Source organism: Herpailurus yagouaroundi, unplaced genomic scaffold (genome assembly GCF_014898765.1).
Source record: "Herpailurus yagouaroundi ecotype Mexico unplaced genomic scaffold, PumYag 29, whole genome shotgun sequence".
Lineage (NCBI taxonomy): Eukaryota > Metazoa > Chordata > Mammalia > Carnivora > Felidae > Herpailurus > Herpailurus yagouaroundi.
Genome location: NW_024412377.1, coordinates 56,417,269 through 56,435,713, shown reverse-complemented (window position 1 = coordinate 56,435,713; position 18,445 = coordinate 56,417,269). Strand labels below are relative to the sequence as shown.

General features: G+C 34.9%; 1 pseudogene; it reads right to left on the bottom strand.

The window, feature by feature from the left end:
• Window positions 1-578: 578 nt before the first annotated feature.
• Window positions 579-18,168, bottom strand: LOC121041768 (39S ribosomal protein L45, mitochondrial-like; annotated as a pseudogene).
• Window positions 18,169-18,445: the final 277 nt, after the last annotated feature.

Genomic DNA, 18,445 nt, shown 5'->3' with positions numbered 1-18,445 from the left:
AAATGCTGATCACGTGAGTCAGTAAACAAGAAAGGACCCTCTTCAATGAACACTAATTATTTTTCCCAAGTCGGGATTTCCTGGAAGTCACATCACTCACAGTTCAGTTTATCTTCCACTTCTGCCATCTGAAGGCTGATCTACTTCCAACCTAAACCCCAGGAAAGGTACAGAGCCCACCACAGTTTGTCCAATACCCTAATAGTGTTTTATGTAAACCCCTTATCCCTGGCTTTTAATTAAAAAGAGAATTCTGCCAGTTTTCTCCCATCAGTCTCTGCTGCAGGATAAAAAAAGTATCTGCATCATACTTTGCTTGAGACTCACAAGTCAGACATACAATTTCAAAAGGAAGAAGAAGAATTAGTTCATGGCTGTGCCTATCAGCCACCCATGTGGGCCCAGCCATCAGCTGTGGTTGCCAAGCAGACAGCTAAAAACACCTAAGCAGGACAGGACCGGACAAAGGTAGATCTTTCTATGACATCATGGAGAGATGACTGACTTCGGAGCTCCCAGACTCCACAGCTTCCAGCTGCGTCATTGTCCATTTGTCACCCCTAGAGTCATTTTTGCCATCAGGATAGCTGAAGCTTATGGGCCTCTCCTTGTGGCACTTCCTAGTCTTCCCAGGGTTTTAGCTGAGGCCCAGGGATCATCACTGCCTTAAGGGCAGGCTGCTTAGGGGGTACCCATGGGGGATGATCTTGCCATGCATTCTCCAGCTCCATAGGGCTTTACCAGGGGCTTTTCAAACCCAACATACTCCAGGATATCCCTGAGCACATCTTCCTGTCCATACACCAACCTACCAAAATGGTCATAAATGGCCAGAGTATGCTGGGTGTGCATGCAGATGATGAGCTGGCCATACATGTTGCTCTGGTGCAATAGACTTGAAGAGTGAAGTTGAACCACCAGGCGTGGATCTAAAGATCCTATGAAGCTCCAGCAGATAGTCATATATTTGATGTCCCAGACCATGTCCGGAAAAAAAAAAAATTTTTTTTCAGTCACCAAGGTGTGAAGCCAGTCATGGTCTGAGTTATTTAGACAAAGGTGAGCTTCAGTAAAGATATCCTTAGCTTTTTCAGGATTAGGATTACGTTCTCTAATCCTCCATATTGAGAATTTTGATGCCAATCTCTTCTTCAATCTCTCACTTCTCTGTGCCAATCGTTCCTTTGAAAGAGGACAAGTGAGTATCACCCTCTCGAGGAACAATGATGTCAAAGATACCAGCCGTACAGGCCAAGTGTAGGGGATGCTCCAAACATTCTGGAGGAGTGACCAGTCCTGCTTTCCGGGCATGTTTTATAAACTCCATTTCTGATTTGTATTTGGGTTCATAAGTAGGAGGTGTGAAATGTTTCTTAACCCTCACTGGAACTACAACTGTGGACTGAATCACCAGGACTGGCTGCCAAGGCCACCACACTAAAGCTCTGGATAAACAAAGCAAACCCCATGGTGTGAGGGCTGCCACTTTTTTCCTTAAAATATACTTTAATACTTTTAAAAAGCAGAAAGGAGGAACAATCAAAGATCAGAGGGACAAAGTAAAGAACAATCATGACAAAATTATATAAAATGTTAATGAACTAAATGCTGTCAGTAAAAGTCAGAAATTGTCAAAATACACACACAAGAAAGACTCAATAATATGATGTATGTTGTACATTATAAATAATGCATATGTAATACAAATCTACAAATATAACTTAAATAAAAAGGTTAAAAGCAAATAGACGGTAATAGACATCATGCAAAGAGTAAGCAAGTAGACTAAATGGCTAAATTAAGAGCAGGAAAAAAAATTCAGGACAAAAATATTACTGTAGAAAAGACATTTAAAAATGATAAAAGATTTAATTCATGAAGATGATATAATAATTTTAAGTATGGGCACATCTAGTGATGGAAATTCAACATATGTGAGATACAAATTAACTGAATTAAAAATAGGAAAAGATAATACCAAACATATAGCCAGAGATTTAAACAGAATTCTCAGCACTAAATAGAACATAAAAACAAAACAAAACAAACAAACAAAAAAAAAACAGTAAAAATGGAGATGATTTCAATAGTACTAGCAACCATATTCAGCTAATATTTTTTTCAACTTATAAAATACACCAACTGCAGAAAATACATTTCTTAATTGTATGTAGTGTATTCTCTAAATAGTCAAATCTGTTGTCTCATACAAGAAACTTAAGTTTTAAAAATTGCATCTATATAGAGTATGTTGCTACTACAAAGGAATTAAATTTTAAAAAACAGCATATTTAAGAATGCTCAACTATTTCTATATTAAGCAACACACTTTTTTTTTAATTTTAATGTTTATTTTTGAGAGAGAGAGAGAGACAGACAGACAGCGCATGAGCAGGGGAGGGGCAGAGAGAGGTAGATGCAGAATGTGAAGCAGGCTCCAGGCTCTGAGCTGTCAGCACAGAGCCTGACATGGGGCTTTAACCCATGGACTACGAGATCATGACTTGAGCCAAAGCCAGTTGCTTAACTGACTGAGCCACCTGGGTGTCCCTAAACACATTCCTTAAATATCAAGGGTCAAATAATAAAAAATAATAATGAAAAATAAAGTATTTTAAACTGAAAATATTTTTTTATAATAAAAGCATATAAAAATTTAGGATGCCAGTAAAGCAGTGCTTTGAGGAAAATTTATAGCATTTAAGGTTTACTTTAGAAAATAAGAAATATTTTAAAATGATGACCTATAGTTTTACTTTAAGTATTTAGAAAAAAAATAAAGAAATGCAAACTACAAGAAGCCAACGGAAAGAGATAATAAAAATATAAGCTAAAGAAAGAAAATTTTATACGCCACAAGTAATTTTTTGCAAAGAATTTTGAAAAGAATCACAACACAACTACTTAGTTCAGCCAGACTAATCAAGGGGATAAAAGAGTGTAAGTGAGTGAGAGAACACACAATTATCAGTATCAGGAATGAAAGAAATGTTACCATTAGTAAAATTATAGACAAAAGACATCAAATGGATGAAATAATTATGAACAATTTCATTACCACAAATTTGACAATCTAGATAATGTGAAAATAATCCCTTAAAAATTACAAAAATAAGACAAATTTAAATGGAAAAGATAGATCGCTTAGTATAAAAAAAATGGGATTTGTTACAGCAGATATTTTTTAAAAGATCCACAAAGAAAATTCCAGGTGCAGAATTGAATTCTGCCCAAATTTTAAGGTAAAAATAAAATCTTTTTTATACAAAATCTTATTGAAACTTGAGAAAGAACACTTCCCAACCATATTTATGAGGAGAGTGTAATTTTAATACCTAAATCTGTCAAAAATAGTACAAAATAAGACAATTACAGCCCTCCGTCTTTCATGAAAATAGATCAAGTTATTTCACATTATTAGAAAGTCAAACCAATAAATATATACTAGGGTAATACAGCAAAATCTAGTAGAGTTTATCAGGAAGTCCAAACCGGCTTCAATATTGAAAAATAATGTAATTTACCATATAACAGAATGAAGCACTAAAAACACAATAGGTAAATAAAATATATTGATAAAATTCAGATTTATGATTAACAACAACATTTATGATTAACAACAACAACAACCAACACCTCTTAACCCACTATTAATAGAAGTAAACTTCCTCAATGTGATAAAGAGCATCTATTTGTTTCTTTAGAACTACAGCCAACACCCCTGCAATCAGGGTCAAGGGCAAGGATGCCCACTCTCACTAGTTCTTACAACATTGTCCTGGGTATCTTAGCTCTAAATATAATTCATTAACATAAAAGTTATCAAGATTCCAAAGAATGAAACAAATTGTTTTTATTTGCTGATGAAATAAGCATTTACAAAGAAAATCCTAAAGTATTGACAAAACAACTTTTAAAATTAATATCTTAGGATCCAAGGTTAAAAAAGTCAATTGTCTTCTAATATGCCAGCAAGAGATAACTTGTAAATCAAAGTTTAAAGATTTATCTTACAATAGTTTCCAAAAATTGTAAAACATTTAGGTTAAATATAAATTAACAGATCTCTTCCCAGAAAATTAAAAAGCATTGCTGGGAGAAAATAAAGAAAAATCTAAATGAATGGGACAGTGTACTGTATTCATGGGTTTTAAAACTCAACATTGTTGACATGTATTTTTCCCCAAATTGATCCATGAGAACAATCTCAATCATGATCCCAAAGGCCTATTTTGTAAAACTTGTCATGCTAATTCTTATATTCATATGACATTGCAAATGACTAAAATATCTAAAACAATCTTCAAATAAACGAATAATGTGGAAAGACTTCCACTACTTGACATCAAGACTAAAAATAAAGCTACAGTAATCAACACAGTATGATACTGAAATAAATACTGCTGAATAGATAAATGGAAAAAAAAAAAAGTCCAGAAATTGTTGCACACAAATGGTCATTTTTTTTTTAAGAGAGGTACTAAATCATTCCATTTCAGAAAAGAAACTCCTTCCAAAAAATAGTTCTGGAAAAACTGAATACTGACATAATAAAGAAATATCATTATCTTCTACAGTACACAAAAATAATTCAGGATTCATCAGCGATCTTATTACAAAGTGTAAACTGTAAACCTTTACAAGAAACCATAGACAAATATCTTCATCATTTGGAGTAGGCAAATGTTTTTATATGGATTATAGAAGGCAAGAAATTTAATAGGAAAGAAGAAGTTAGACTATACCAAACTAAATAAGCTGTACTTTCTCTAAAGACATTGTTAATAAAGTTAATAAGCTACAAACTTGGAGAAATTATATATATATATATATATATATATATATATATATATATAATGTAAATATATATATATATTATGTAAATATATATAAATGTCATGCCTGCATGACATATATAAAACACTTATAACACAATAATAAAAAAGAAACCTCCTTCCCTAAAATAAGCAAAATATTTTAACAGACCTTTCAGAAAGGGAGATATAGGAATGGCCCACAGGCACAGGAAAAAAAATTTCAATGTTGTTATTCATTAGAGAAATGCACATATCAATCACAAAGAGATAAAACTTCATACCTACTAGAATGGCTAAAACTGAAAGGTAACATACAACAAATGTGCCATGAACGTGCAACAACTAAAACTCTAGTGTTTTGTTAATAGAAATGTTAAATAATATCTTTAGTTTTAACCAAGACAAATAAAAATGTTATGTACGTACATAAATGAATTTTATAATAATGTCCAAAATAGTTGATCCCTGACAGCCAAGTATTATAAATGTCCTAGGTATACATCAACTGAAAAGTTTATAAGAAACCTATTGCATATTTATACAGTAGAATACTATCCAGTCATAAAAAGAAGACAGACCAAGCAACTTGGACATTTAGATATAGGTATTCATATATACACACATTATACTTTTTTGTGTATTTAAAATGAGATAAAAGTACATAATATATGCTTCAATTTATATTAAACTCCAGAACAAGAAAAAAATGTTCTTCATTGAAAAAATAAACCCAAATAGTATTTGTCTCTGGAGGGTGTAAATGGAAATTGACAGAAATCAAACATAAGGACACTTTCTAGACTGACGGATGCAAACGTTCTATTGAATCCTTGACAGGGGTTTGGGTTACAGAGTTAATTTGTACTTAGCAAAACTCAGTGAATCTATATTTATGAGACATCAATACTTGTTTTATTGCATGTAAATTTTAATTAAAAAAATACACATTGCACACAAATCTTGGACTCTAATGATGTGCCAGCTGAACAATTTAGTACATAGTATATTGATGTCTGAAATTTAGTGTGAAATTCACCCAAAATAGGATGAACTAATAGAGTGACGGAGATATGGATGCATAGGTACAAATGTGTTGATGTTTTTTTCTTAAAGATTATAGTTAAATATTAATGGTAAAGTTTGAGAAGATGGTGTGTGTGTGTGGGTGTGTCTGTGACTCAGCCATAAAATGAATGGCTGCCACAAGAATGAAATCTCGCCATTTGTGATGACACAGATGGACCTAAGTATAATGCTGTATGAAATAGGTCTGAGAAAGACAAGCACTGTATGATTTCACTTATATGTGGAATTAAAAAAAAAAAACAAACCAACAAGCAAAAAAAACCACAGAACTGGTGGTTGCCAGAAGAGATGGGGTCAGGGGATGGGCGAGATAGGTTAAGGGAATTGAAAGGTACAAACTTCCAGTTATAAAATAAATAGGCCCGATGGATGTAAAGGACGACATAGGAAATATTGTTAATAATATTGTAGTAATTTTGTATGGTGGCAATAAGTAGACTTACAGCAGTGATCATTTCATAACGTATATAAATGTTGAATCAATATGCTGTACACGTGATACTACTATAATATTGTATGTCAACTATACTTCCATCATATTAAGTTGGGAGGTGGGCATACAGATTCTCTGTCAATTTCTCCGACTTTGTTATGTGTTTGAGTACTTCTTAATAAAATATCGGAGGGGAACCTGGGTGGCTCAGTAGGTTAAGCGTCTGACTTGAGCTCAGGTCATGATCTCACAGTCTGTGAGTTCGAGCCCTGCGTCGGGCTCTGTGCTGACAGCTCGGAGCCTGGACCCTGCTTTGGATTCTGTGTCTCCCTCTCTCTCTGACCCTCCCCTGTTCATGCTCTGTCTGTTTCTGTCTCAAAAATAAATAAACGTTAAAAAAATTTATTAAAAAATATAAAATATTGGAAAAAAGGAAGAAATCAATGGTAATAGGCATTTATATATTATAATTTTATAATTACTTATATACATATTAAATTTTAGAATTATTTTCCTTATTATCTAATTTTCACATACTGTATATTTGCATATCATTAAACACATACACACATGTTTCCATATAGTGTACAGTAGCATCAATCAGCCAAATCTTTCAACTTAGATCAATCTCAGAAGCTCCATCAAATTAAAAAACAACAACAACAACAATCAAACCCCAAACAAAAGAGCTAACAGAAGCTGTTGAGAACATGGGAACATCCAAGGCAACCAGGACTTGAGGAACCAAGTTTTCCGAATAAAAGAAAAAGCTCCAAGATGAGCAAATGTTGTCAGTTTTTGTATTGAGCTATTTGCTGAGCCTTAAGCTGTCTGGGATGAGGGACGGTGCCTTCAGTTTAGGACTTTCTGTGATCTGGCAGGGATACAGGTATAAAACTGCATTTCAAGTTTACCAAGGAGGCCATGTCTTGAGAGGCCAAGATCCCAGAGCAATAAAGGATTGCAGAGTTTAGCATTATTTTTCCCCTCAAGCTATTTGTCAATTTCCAAGTCAGTGGGGAAGAGATTAAGAATCCAATGAGAAAACTGCATCTAAGAAGGAAGGAAACATAACAGCACTTTTGGTACTCTCGCTTTCCTGTGGCCACAAAAGCTGGAGTTTGAAAATGCCAAAAAGGAGGAAATCTGCCAAACATCCTCCTTCTAGGCTTTCAGTTGAGAGCCCTGAGGGCTGTGCTTGAAATATATGTGCAAAGTGGAAATAGTTTAGACCTCAAAAGACTGAAGCACAGACTTAGACCATCTCAAACTCTGATTGCCTTTTCTCTAATTGCCTGCCAGAAGAAAACTAAGTCCTCCCTGGAGGAAAACATCATACTCAAGAACCTCTATTTTTTTTCCACACACTGTCTTCAGAAATGAATTTTTAAAATACTGGATGCGCCACTTCCATTCAACATTGTACTGGAATTATCAGTTTAATAATAAGAAGGAGAAATCAAAATGTAAGGACTTGAACGAAAGAATACTGTCATTATTCTGAAAAAATAATTATGTGCATAAAAAATCTAAAGGAATCTAATTATTAGTAAGTAAATTTAGGTAGTTTGCAAAGGAGAATGTCAGGATACAAAAATCAAATATATTTCCATATACAAGCAACACACAACCAAAATTGAAAACTTAACACTTATGGCAGAGCACAGAGGAATTTTAGGGCAGTTAAAATACTCTGTATGATACTATAGTGGTGGATACATGTCATTATACACTTGCCCAAACCAGCAGAATGTACAGAGTCAAGTGTGAACCATAATATAAACTATGGCCTTTGGGTGAGAATAATCTGTCAATGTAGGCTGATCAATTACAACCAATGTACCACTCTGTTGCTGGAAATGTTCATAATGTGGAGGACTATACATGTGTGGGGATAGAGGATATATGAAAAATCTGTGTCTTCCACTCACTTCTGCAATGAACCTAAAATTTCTCTAAAAATATAAAGATTTTTTGGGGCACCTGGGTGGCTCAGTCGGTTAGGCATACGACTTCAGCTCAGGTCATGATCTCACAGTTCATGGTTCAAGCCCCGCATTGGGCTCTGTGCTGACAGCTCAGAGCCTGGAGCCTGTTTCAGATTCTGTGTCTGCCTCTCTCTCTGCCCCTCCTCTGTTCATGCTCTGTTTCTGTCTCTAAAATAAACATTTAAAAACTCTCTCTCTCTCTCTCTCTCTCTACATATATATATAAATCTATATATATATATATTTAAATGTTTACACTAAGAGCATAAAACATCAAACATCTTTTTAAAAATCTGCAAGAGATGTGGAAAACCTCAACATAACTTTCTACAAAACACCAATGAAAAACTTAAAACATTAAAACAAATTGAGCATTAGCTAAGATAATTTTGAATATGAACAAACTCAACAACTTATGCTATCAGACATCAAACTTTGCCATACTACAAACCCACAGTAATTAATAAAGTGTTGTTCTTATAAATGAATAGGAAAAAATAGTAATTTTTTAGACCTTTCACTACTAAAATGGGAAAAGGATGGTCTTTTCCATTAGTTGTGCTGGGTCAGTCCAAAACAAATATAAAAATGAATTTTTTTTATTTTAAATTATACATAAAAATAAATTACAGATCGTTTTTAGACTTGGATATGAATCTAAAATGATAATTTTTTTTAGAAGATCACAAAAGTAACTAATTTCTAACTGTGGCATGAAAAGGTATTTCTTTATCTAGACCCTAAGTCACTGACCATAAAGGAAAGACTGAAAAATTGTATTTCATTAACATTAGAAACTTCAATTCATCATGCCTCTCTTTCTGGGGGAAAAAAAAAGAAAAGTAGCTATTAACAGAGTGAAAAGACAGGAACGAAATATAGCCAACAACAAAAAAAGACTCTCGGTACAGTTAATCATCAGAAAGAGATAAATTAAAACTTTAATGGGAACAGATTTGCTGGAATGGCTAAAATATAAGCTTGAAGATATCAAGTGTGGGTAAAAATATGGTTTAACTGGAATCCTAATACTTTGCTGGTGTGAATGTTAATTGGTAAAAGTCAATTGTTGTAAATTCCATCTCCTTACAATTCCATGCTTAGGTATATACCAAACAGAAAGTTGTATATTTAAGCACCATAAGACATATGAAAAGATGTCCATAGCAGTGTAATTTACAATACTTTTAAACAATAGAATGAATCAATTATGGCATATTTATCTAATGGTATTCTATAAACAAATGGAATGAAATCAATTTGTTTTACTCTATAACCTGGATGAATTTCAAAAACATACTGTTAAATTTAAAAAAACAAAAACAAAAAAGAGTACTCACTATAATCATTTCTTTATCTTCAAAAGCATATGAAGCAAACCAATGTTGAAATGACTCAGGAAAGTGGTTATAACAGGGTGAGATTCATAGGACTGATAGGGAACACAGGTAGATTTCTGGGCTTATGGTAATATTCTATTTCTCCATCAGGACTGAAGTTACACAGATGTGTCCTCTTTTCATTTTTTTTTAACGTTTATTTATTTTTGAGAGAGACAGAGAGTGAGAAGGGAAGGGGCAGAGAGAGAGGAATACACAGAATGTGAAGCAGGCTCCCGCTCTGAGCTGTCAGTACAGAGCCTGACGCAGGGCTCAAACCCACAGACTGAGAGATCATGACCTGAACCCAAGTCGGAAGCCTAACTGACTGAGTCACCCAGGCACCTGTGTCCTCTTTTTAAAAAGTCATTGAGTTGATAAATATGGTATACAACTTTTCAGTAAGTATATTACACTTCAAGACAATTTTCCTAAAAATCAATGGTGTAAATGATATAGGTAAACCTCTAGAGAGAGGATTTATTCATTCATTCATTCATTCATTCATTCATTCAGAGAGAGCCACATGAGAGTAAGGGAGGATCAGAGAGAGAGAGAGAGAGGGAGAGAGAGAATCACCATCAGGCTCCATGCTGTCGGCACAGAGCCCAATATGGGGTTTGATCTCACAAACTATGAGATCAAGACCTGAGCTGAAATCAAGAGTTGGACACTTATCTGACTGAGCCACCCAGGCACCCCAGGTTAGGATTCCTATTTCTTATTACCAAAAGACAGAATGGTTTGAATATCTAGTCATCTGCATATGAACTTTCTTTTAGTCTCTACAGATTAAATAAGAAATCAATGTAAATATTTTAGCATATTCTTGTAATTATTCATGCTTTCTCACCTATATATTTTTATACACGAAACAGGGTTCTAGAGTCTTTTTGAGAGCTCAGTCTTGCAATAGTAAGTTGTGTCTAGGCCCCTATAAATCTGATAAACCTATAAATCTGATAAATGAAGAATTCCAGAGGTGTTATTTGAATGGATGTTATTAAGAATATATGGTTCTAGAATGGGCATCAAAAGCTTTCTTACTTTCCATATAGGCCACAAGAAATACTTGCTCATTGCCTCATGTTGATATGCTTGTTAATTAGATCTTGCATTGTTGAACTTACTTTAAATTGAGATATGATTATTTGTATATATATACACACATATATTTGTATGTATATATATTATTTGTATATATATGTGGGCATGATATAAAATAATCTGTATATATATATACATATATATATATAAATATACATATATATGTACGTATGCATTATATATATATATGTAAATATATGTGTACTTTATTTATATATATGAATAGGCCTGTTTTCTTGGAATATACTATGCCAGATTACTAAAAGTTTTTAAAAATTTTGGTTTGAGTCTATGTAATTAACTAAACTATGGCACACTAATAGCCAAACAATGTGCCCTCAGTGTAAATGTGCCCTTTTATTTCATTTTCTGTCCTTAAGTAACTTGTAAACTGTGATACTTGGATACAAATTATTACAAATTTATTTTTAATTTTGTTTTGTTTATTCCCAAATGCAAAGCAACTAGGATCATAGTGATGCTACCTGTGGTTAAGAGTGACTGGTCATAGCCAGGCTCCTGGAATATATTATTACTACATTTGTGATATGATTTGTAATGGGAAAAAATAAATAGCAAAAGCATATGATTATTTCTGTAATTTAACTTACATTTTATAAAACCAGTAATAACTAGTGTAATTTAGATCTCATAAAAGAAACAGAGATGCTCTACTGAATCTAAAATCAAAGCCCATGAAAACCTTTTATACACAATGTAAACAGACATGTTTAATATAAGCATCTGCCAATCTAATCTGATAATTTTGCTCATGTTGTATTTTTTGCCCATTTGGCATGTTTTTATGCAGCAATTTATATACAACACTGTATCAGCATATATGGGGTATACAACCAGCTGTGTCCTATTATATAATTTACGGGAAAAAAATAACAAAGAAAAATTGCTTTATAATGAAATATGGGGGAAAATTCTAAGATGAGAAACCTGTTGACCTATTTTCCAGTTGAGCCGACAAGGGCATATCCTGTACCTAGACCTTGGCCTGTAATGTTGACTACTCTTACCCAGATTGGCCTATCTACTCCAAAGCAAAACTTACACATTTGCTTCACAAATGAGCCTACCACTTTAAGCCAATCTTTGCAAAACAGGAAACAGCAGCATGCACTTTACTCCCCAAAAGAGTATTGTTTCTGGAAAATTTCCCCCCCAATCAGAAAATTGTAGTTCATAGTAAACAGAGTAAACAGTGATGGTGAGTAACAATGTACAATCAGAAACATGCATGAGATGAGCAGCTGCCAGTCGTTAGCACAGTTTCTGTTCACTGTTTTCCAAAGTACTGTTTATATTACTGTGGTGGTGGGGGAGGTGGATCAAGAGAATAAAATTGTACAAAATGAATATGGGTCATAGTCCTCCTCTAAGTGCCGTTCCTCCCATCTTCCACCTCCAATTAATTTCTCCCATATGTTTATTTGGTGAGCTTTTTCAAGTAAGAATCCTTTGATCAGCTATCAGTCCATCAGCTACATTCACGAGTAAACATCTCCTGCATCTTTCTTAGGTTTTAGTAGTCCATTGTCTTACAATATTTTAGACATCTTGTCAAGATTTTCTCTTCTGCAAGATGGCCACAAAGTAATTCATTTTTCTGATGACATTTAATTTTTGTGTGACTCTCTTTATTTTTGTGCAAGTCTCATCAGTCAAGTTTGTTCTATTTGATGGCCTATGTCAGTATACCTACAGTATGGTGTTACATCCCTCTGTAACTGTTGTCTGTATCCAGAGGTTAATAAATGTGTTTTCAAAAAGCTCCAAGGTGGTTCTAATACACATTCTATCAGATTCGAGTCAATGACTTAATAGATAGAATGCACTTGTCTAATGGACTACCAGTGTTTCTGGTTATGGACTGTGATTTGCCCTCGAGGATTAACACAGCAGTTTCCCTCTATGAGTTAACCTCCTATGTGGTTTGATCACAGACACAATGCTGATCATAGTGGTTGTAAGTATTTCGGTTCATGATTGTGGATCCCAGAGTATATTAATATCATGGCATTCTGAGACTTATTTCTTTTGAGTGTGCCTTTTGGTTAACATGGTTCTGTCTTGCAATTTGTAAGACTTTTTGAAGAAGAGGATCAGATTCTGGAGTATAATAACTGCCTTGGCATATAGCTCTGAGTTGACTAGCTTTGTTTACCTTTCATCATTTGAAAACAGCACCATTTTATCTTCTACTGTCAATAGATTAACTCTAGGGGTGCCTTGGTGGCTCAGTCGGTTAAATGTCTGGCTCTTGGTTTCGGCTCAGGCCATGATCTCAGGGTTTGTGAGCTTGAGTCTGCACCAGGCTCCACGCTGACAATGCGGGGCCAGCTTGGATTCTCTCTCTCCTTCTCTCTCTCTGCCCCTATCCTGCTTGCTCTCCCTCCCTCAAAATAAATAAATAAACTTAAAACAAAACAAAACAAAAAGATTAACTCTCAATTAACTGCTCTTTCTATTAAAACCATCAACTTTTTATAGCATTTATCCTCAAGTCATGGGGCAGGCCACACACTAACCAGATTTGTGCAATGGGCATTTTTAGTGCCCTTTACACCTATCTAGTTCCCTTCTAGTATTCCCTACCTTCTCATAATCATACCCAGAATTTTACAACTGCAAATAATAATTACTAATAAAAATAGTACAATAGAAGTTAATATGTTGAACAATTTTCTATGTTCCAAAACTATATGCGCTCAGCACTCTGCAATATTTAATTTCCACAGAACCCTCTAGTGGAGGTACTCTTATTTTCCCTGTTTTATAGGTAACAAAACCGAGGCACAGAGAGGTTAAGCAACTTTCAGGAAGTAATGTAATTCAACAGGTCTAGCCCAGGCTTGCTTGTTATCACCTTCATTGCAGCACTGTGCTGATTCAGAGGCCAATATTACTAAGCAAACACACTCACAGGTCAACGTGCTACTATTCACAAAGATGCTTTGAGACTTAGGTTTTGGCTTAGAAGGGGCATCTTAAAGGGAGGGGGTGTTAGGTATTGCTGGAAGATCAGGAAAGTAGTAAGTTTTAGATAAACAGAATTACTAGTCACCTTTCATACCAGATTATGTTAAACTGTTGCTCAATTTACCCACAGCATAGGAGATCAGCCGTATGTGGTGATTTCAGTGTAGGGAATTAAAATGCTGTTTTATCATCTCCCATAGGAAAATAACAATTCTTCTGATAACTATTATCACCGAACATGTACTATTTACCAGTTACTGTCCAAAGCATTTTAGCTTCATATAAAAATTTGGTGTGTGGAGACAATGGTGAGGGTCACTAATAATAGTGGATATAATATCATCTTTGGGGAAGTAAGCTATTAAAATCCATACACAATGGATGTGACAGATATTTCTTACAAATTCATGAATGGAACAATCAGAAATATTCTTACCTATGACACCAGTGAACTGAGGAAAAAATTTCAAGGATATAGGACAGGAATGTTATCACAATTGAGAAACTGAATCATGTAGAGTATGCTCTGTTCTGAGCAAGGTTGTGATCAGGCAGAGGAAAATTTAGACTGCTTCAGCCACAGAGCTTGAACAAACAACAAACATAGTGACACATGGAAACATTGGCAGGCCCCACCCCAGTACCATGAGGGAGGTGGTGGCCAGTGACAGACCTCCTTGAATTGCTACCCACCTGACATACATATGTGTTATAGAGATTTGAGTCAAGCAAGCTATCAGAGCCAAAAGGCAAACATCTGAAATATATAAAAGGCATCTACTTTTCTGATTTAATACTTATTGGGCAAACATGATTATACACTTTTAACATGTGGCTTTCTTTTTAGAGAATGTGCTATTTAGATTGATACTAACATCTGGTGTGTTTGATAGTTGTTTTCCCTATTGTAGATTAATATACCGGCATGTTGACATATATATGTAGTTAAGGCTCTACTGGCACGTAGGTTTAGACGGATAATTTGAGTCAATCCATAGGTAACCAGTAAGTTCAAGAAAACAAAATTCTGAGCCAGCAGGAAAGCAGGTCAGATTAGTTCCTAGGGTGAATGTCACTTAGTGAGACATAATGGCTTGCCCTCACCTGGATAAGACTCCTTCTGCACATCTGGTTTCCATTAGCCATTGCATTCTAACTGTAATGCTTTGTAATTATCACTGCATAGGACTCATTAGCTTTGTTTTTACTCAAGAGGAGACGGAGGATCACAGAGATAAAATAACTTCCTCCAGGTTAATCAACTAGGAAGGACAGAACCAAATACTGAACACAGAACTGTTGGGCTGAAAATTCCACATTCTTTTCACTCTTAGATAGGGTGCATTCCCTGAAAGAAACAAAGTTACACATCACTGATGTGGAGAGAATAATATGCCTTAAAAAGGATTCATTGTGAAAACTCTGGCAAAAGCCAAAAGCAACCAAATCAGAGAACTTAACTAATAGGTAGATTTTCAAGAGTTTCCATTTCCTATTTTTTTGTCAGTTTACAGGAAGATTAAAAAAAAAATCTTAAAGCTGTGTTCATAACAGACACCCACAGGGGAAACACAGTGCCCCCTTACTGCTCACACAAGTGGGTTTATTATCAAAAGGCTGTTGCCTAAATAAGGAAATACAAGCTGATAGCCCCTTCTCATACCCAGTGTCTACAATTATTCTAGACATAGGCAAGAAGCAACAAATTGGCAGAAGACTCATAAGGAAAAAATACATTTGTAAGAAGAGATTATTCATTATGCTAAATTGCATTTGTCTTTCATGAAAAAAGAGGGAGGGAGTATTAATATCACAACTCAAACGACTCTCTCCCTTCACATAAAGCCTATTTTTCAGATTTTTTGAGCCAAATTGCACTGTCAGAGAATCGCTCCAAATTTCATAACCATTATTATGACTCAGGCACATTATGAACTACTCAAAGTAGAGTTTGCCTTAGGCACAATTGTGAAATAAGTGAAATACATCTTCTGGGTCCTTACTGTTCTTTCTCTAGATTTTCCCACGCCTTCTGGCACTGCCTGCTGCTGCCTCTGTTTTATTGTTTCTGTTAATGGAAGAGTTATCAGTCGTTTACACTTTAGCATGAATACATGTGAATTAGCATAATGAGTGCCCTTTATTTAGGGTAAGCTCATTTTAAGAATTATCTCAGGTTGTAAAATAAAAAGCTGTGTTAAAAATTTTAAGACATCAGGGACAAGATGGAAGAGCTCTTGAAGAAATCATTAAGAGATCTTTTGTATCGTTCCTGAAATGATACTATAAAGGCAATCATCTACAGAAATGATGATAAATAACTGGTGAATATTTTAACTGCAATGTCTCTTAAATTAACTCTGTATGTAAAAACTAAGACTTTCAAGGAAAGATAAAGGCAGGTGTGATGAATCATTTTCTTGCAATAACACAACTTTAGGTAGAAATTTAAACCTACCATTAGTCATTTCTATTTTTCATGTTTGCCCCTTCCTCTTCTGTTAGGAGCACAGAGCCCTTTCTTTCCATTCCACACACAGTTTCTGCCTTGTCAAGCATTGGTCACTGGTTCCCATTATTTCTTATTCTCAGTGATGCATTCCCTACCAACCAAGTTTTCCATTTCTCAGGGACATATTTTCAACAAATGACTATGTTAGATAACAATCTGATAAATTACTGTTTACCAAAATGGGCATGACTTAAAACTGCTTAAGGTTTAGCCATCCATATTCTTAAAGCTGTTTCTTTTTCAATATGGTCTTGCTAACCAAATGAAATGGGGCCTACCTTAAGGTTTTCAACTACAGGCATATAGCAGATATTCATTAACAGGTATATGGGCAAGTCACCTTCCCTACTTCATACCATCAACAAAAATAGCAAGACCGAGACCAACAAGAGTAAGAGCACTGGAGAAGCAGTACGACCACTAAGACAGGACATGTGATTTTCTACTCTAGGTATGTGCAAGATTGAAGCCACTTTGATGGGACTGTGGCAAGAATGGTATAAATTAAACTCTGTTTGCCACACAGTCATTTTATGCATGGCGTGCAGTATTCCATAAACATCTGCGAAGCTCCCAGTCATTAGAAGGGTTAGAGGATGCAGAAATGACTGTCAACATCAAATGGTACTGGAATGATTGGATTTGCAGACAACCCCTACCTATTCATCACAGTCGGGTGCTTTAGAATTATTCCAATCACATTTTAAGTCCATCACTGCTAAAGCTTCCTGGAACAATCTGTAGGATTCTACCTCTCTTCTAGTAGATACATTGTCTCTCACTTCCATAACCCAGCAATGTCTAGAGTTTTTGATCTCAACTGCTGAAAGGAAGTTTGGATTAAAATCTTTAAGCACTTACAGAAAATGAAGTGAATCCTTTTCCTATACAGGCATAACAAAAAGTAGCTGTGTGCATGCAGATACAATTCTCTTTCTCAGTCTAGCAGTTCAGATCCCATGACCATTCCTCTTTGATCTTCCTCATGGTCTTGCTATCACTTTGAAGCAGCATGGCACGCACTCTGGGTACCAGCTTATTAAATACAGGTTATTGTTAAAAGAAAATTCCGACTGAGACTGAGCTGATTCATGTATGGTCTCCCTTGTTTACTAAGAATACTTTTGACTGGAAAATATTAAAAGGAAGCCTGCTTTTCATTTTTTTTAAAGAAGTTTTAACTCCCTTTTATTTAGGAAAAAGAAAATCTTTGAAGTAAAATTTCACCGATCACTTCCCAAATTTGTTTAATCCCAAAGCCTTTGTACTTGAAGATAGTTCTGCACACAAGTGACTCAGTTAAATATATATCCTACAGTCCCATTAACTAATATTGTCATATTTTTCTTAAAAACAGAGGTTGCATAATCTATGTGTCATTGGAAAGAGTGGAGGGATTTAGAAACACTGATTGCCTTACCTGCATCAATCAGGTTTTATAGCTTATCATTTTTCATAAAAGCAAAACATGAAAAATTACATATAATTATAAAATGCTATTTGTTCAAATGTCCAAATAGATAGAATAATCAAATTATCATACTTCAAAAATCACATTACATATGCATACAGAGAGAGATGTATATATAGGTATGTACTCACACTTGTGAAAGTTTGGATTCTGAGTCAAACAGACCTGCGTTTTAGGCATTTTATATACTATCTGACCTTGAAAAGGTTTTTTTTTTTTTTTTTAACATCACTGGACCTCCATTTCCTCTTCTATACTGTAAGATTGCTGAACCTACCCTGAAAAGCTGTCGTGAGGGTGACAAATCAGGAACATGACTACTGGCGTACCTGACATTGAATACGTAGGTTCTAATAAATAGGTGCTGCTGCTGCTGCTATACATGCTGCTTGCGAGGTCATTAAGCAGTCTGAAGTAAATAAATACCCTTATCCACTCACTCAGGTTGTTTCTGGGTGAAGTAGCACCATAGGAAAACATATCTTTAATGCAGAACACCTGCCCCTGAGACTTTCAATTTGGGGTCTGTATCTTATAGCCTGTTTTCCTTTGTCCTTCCCACCTTAATAACTATGGTTTGTGTTGCCTATGGAGGTCTCATAAGCTTCTAGTTATACCTATTTTGGCTATTCTGAAGCAGGCTGACCTACCCTTTGGAACT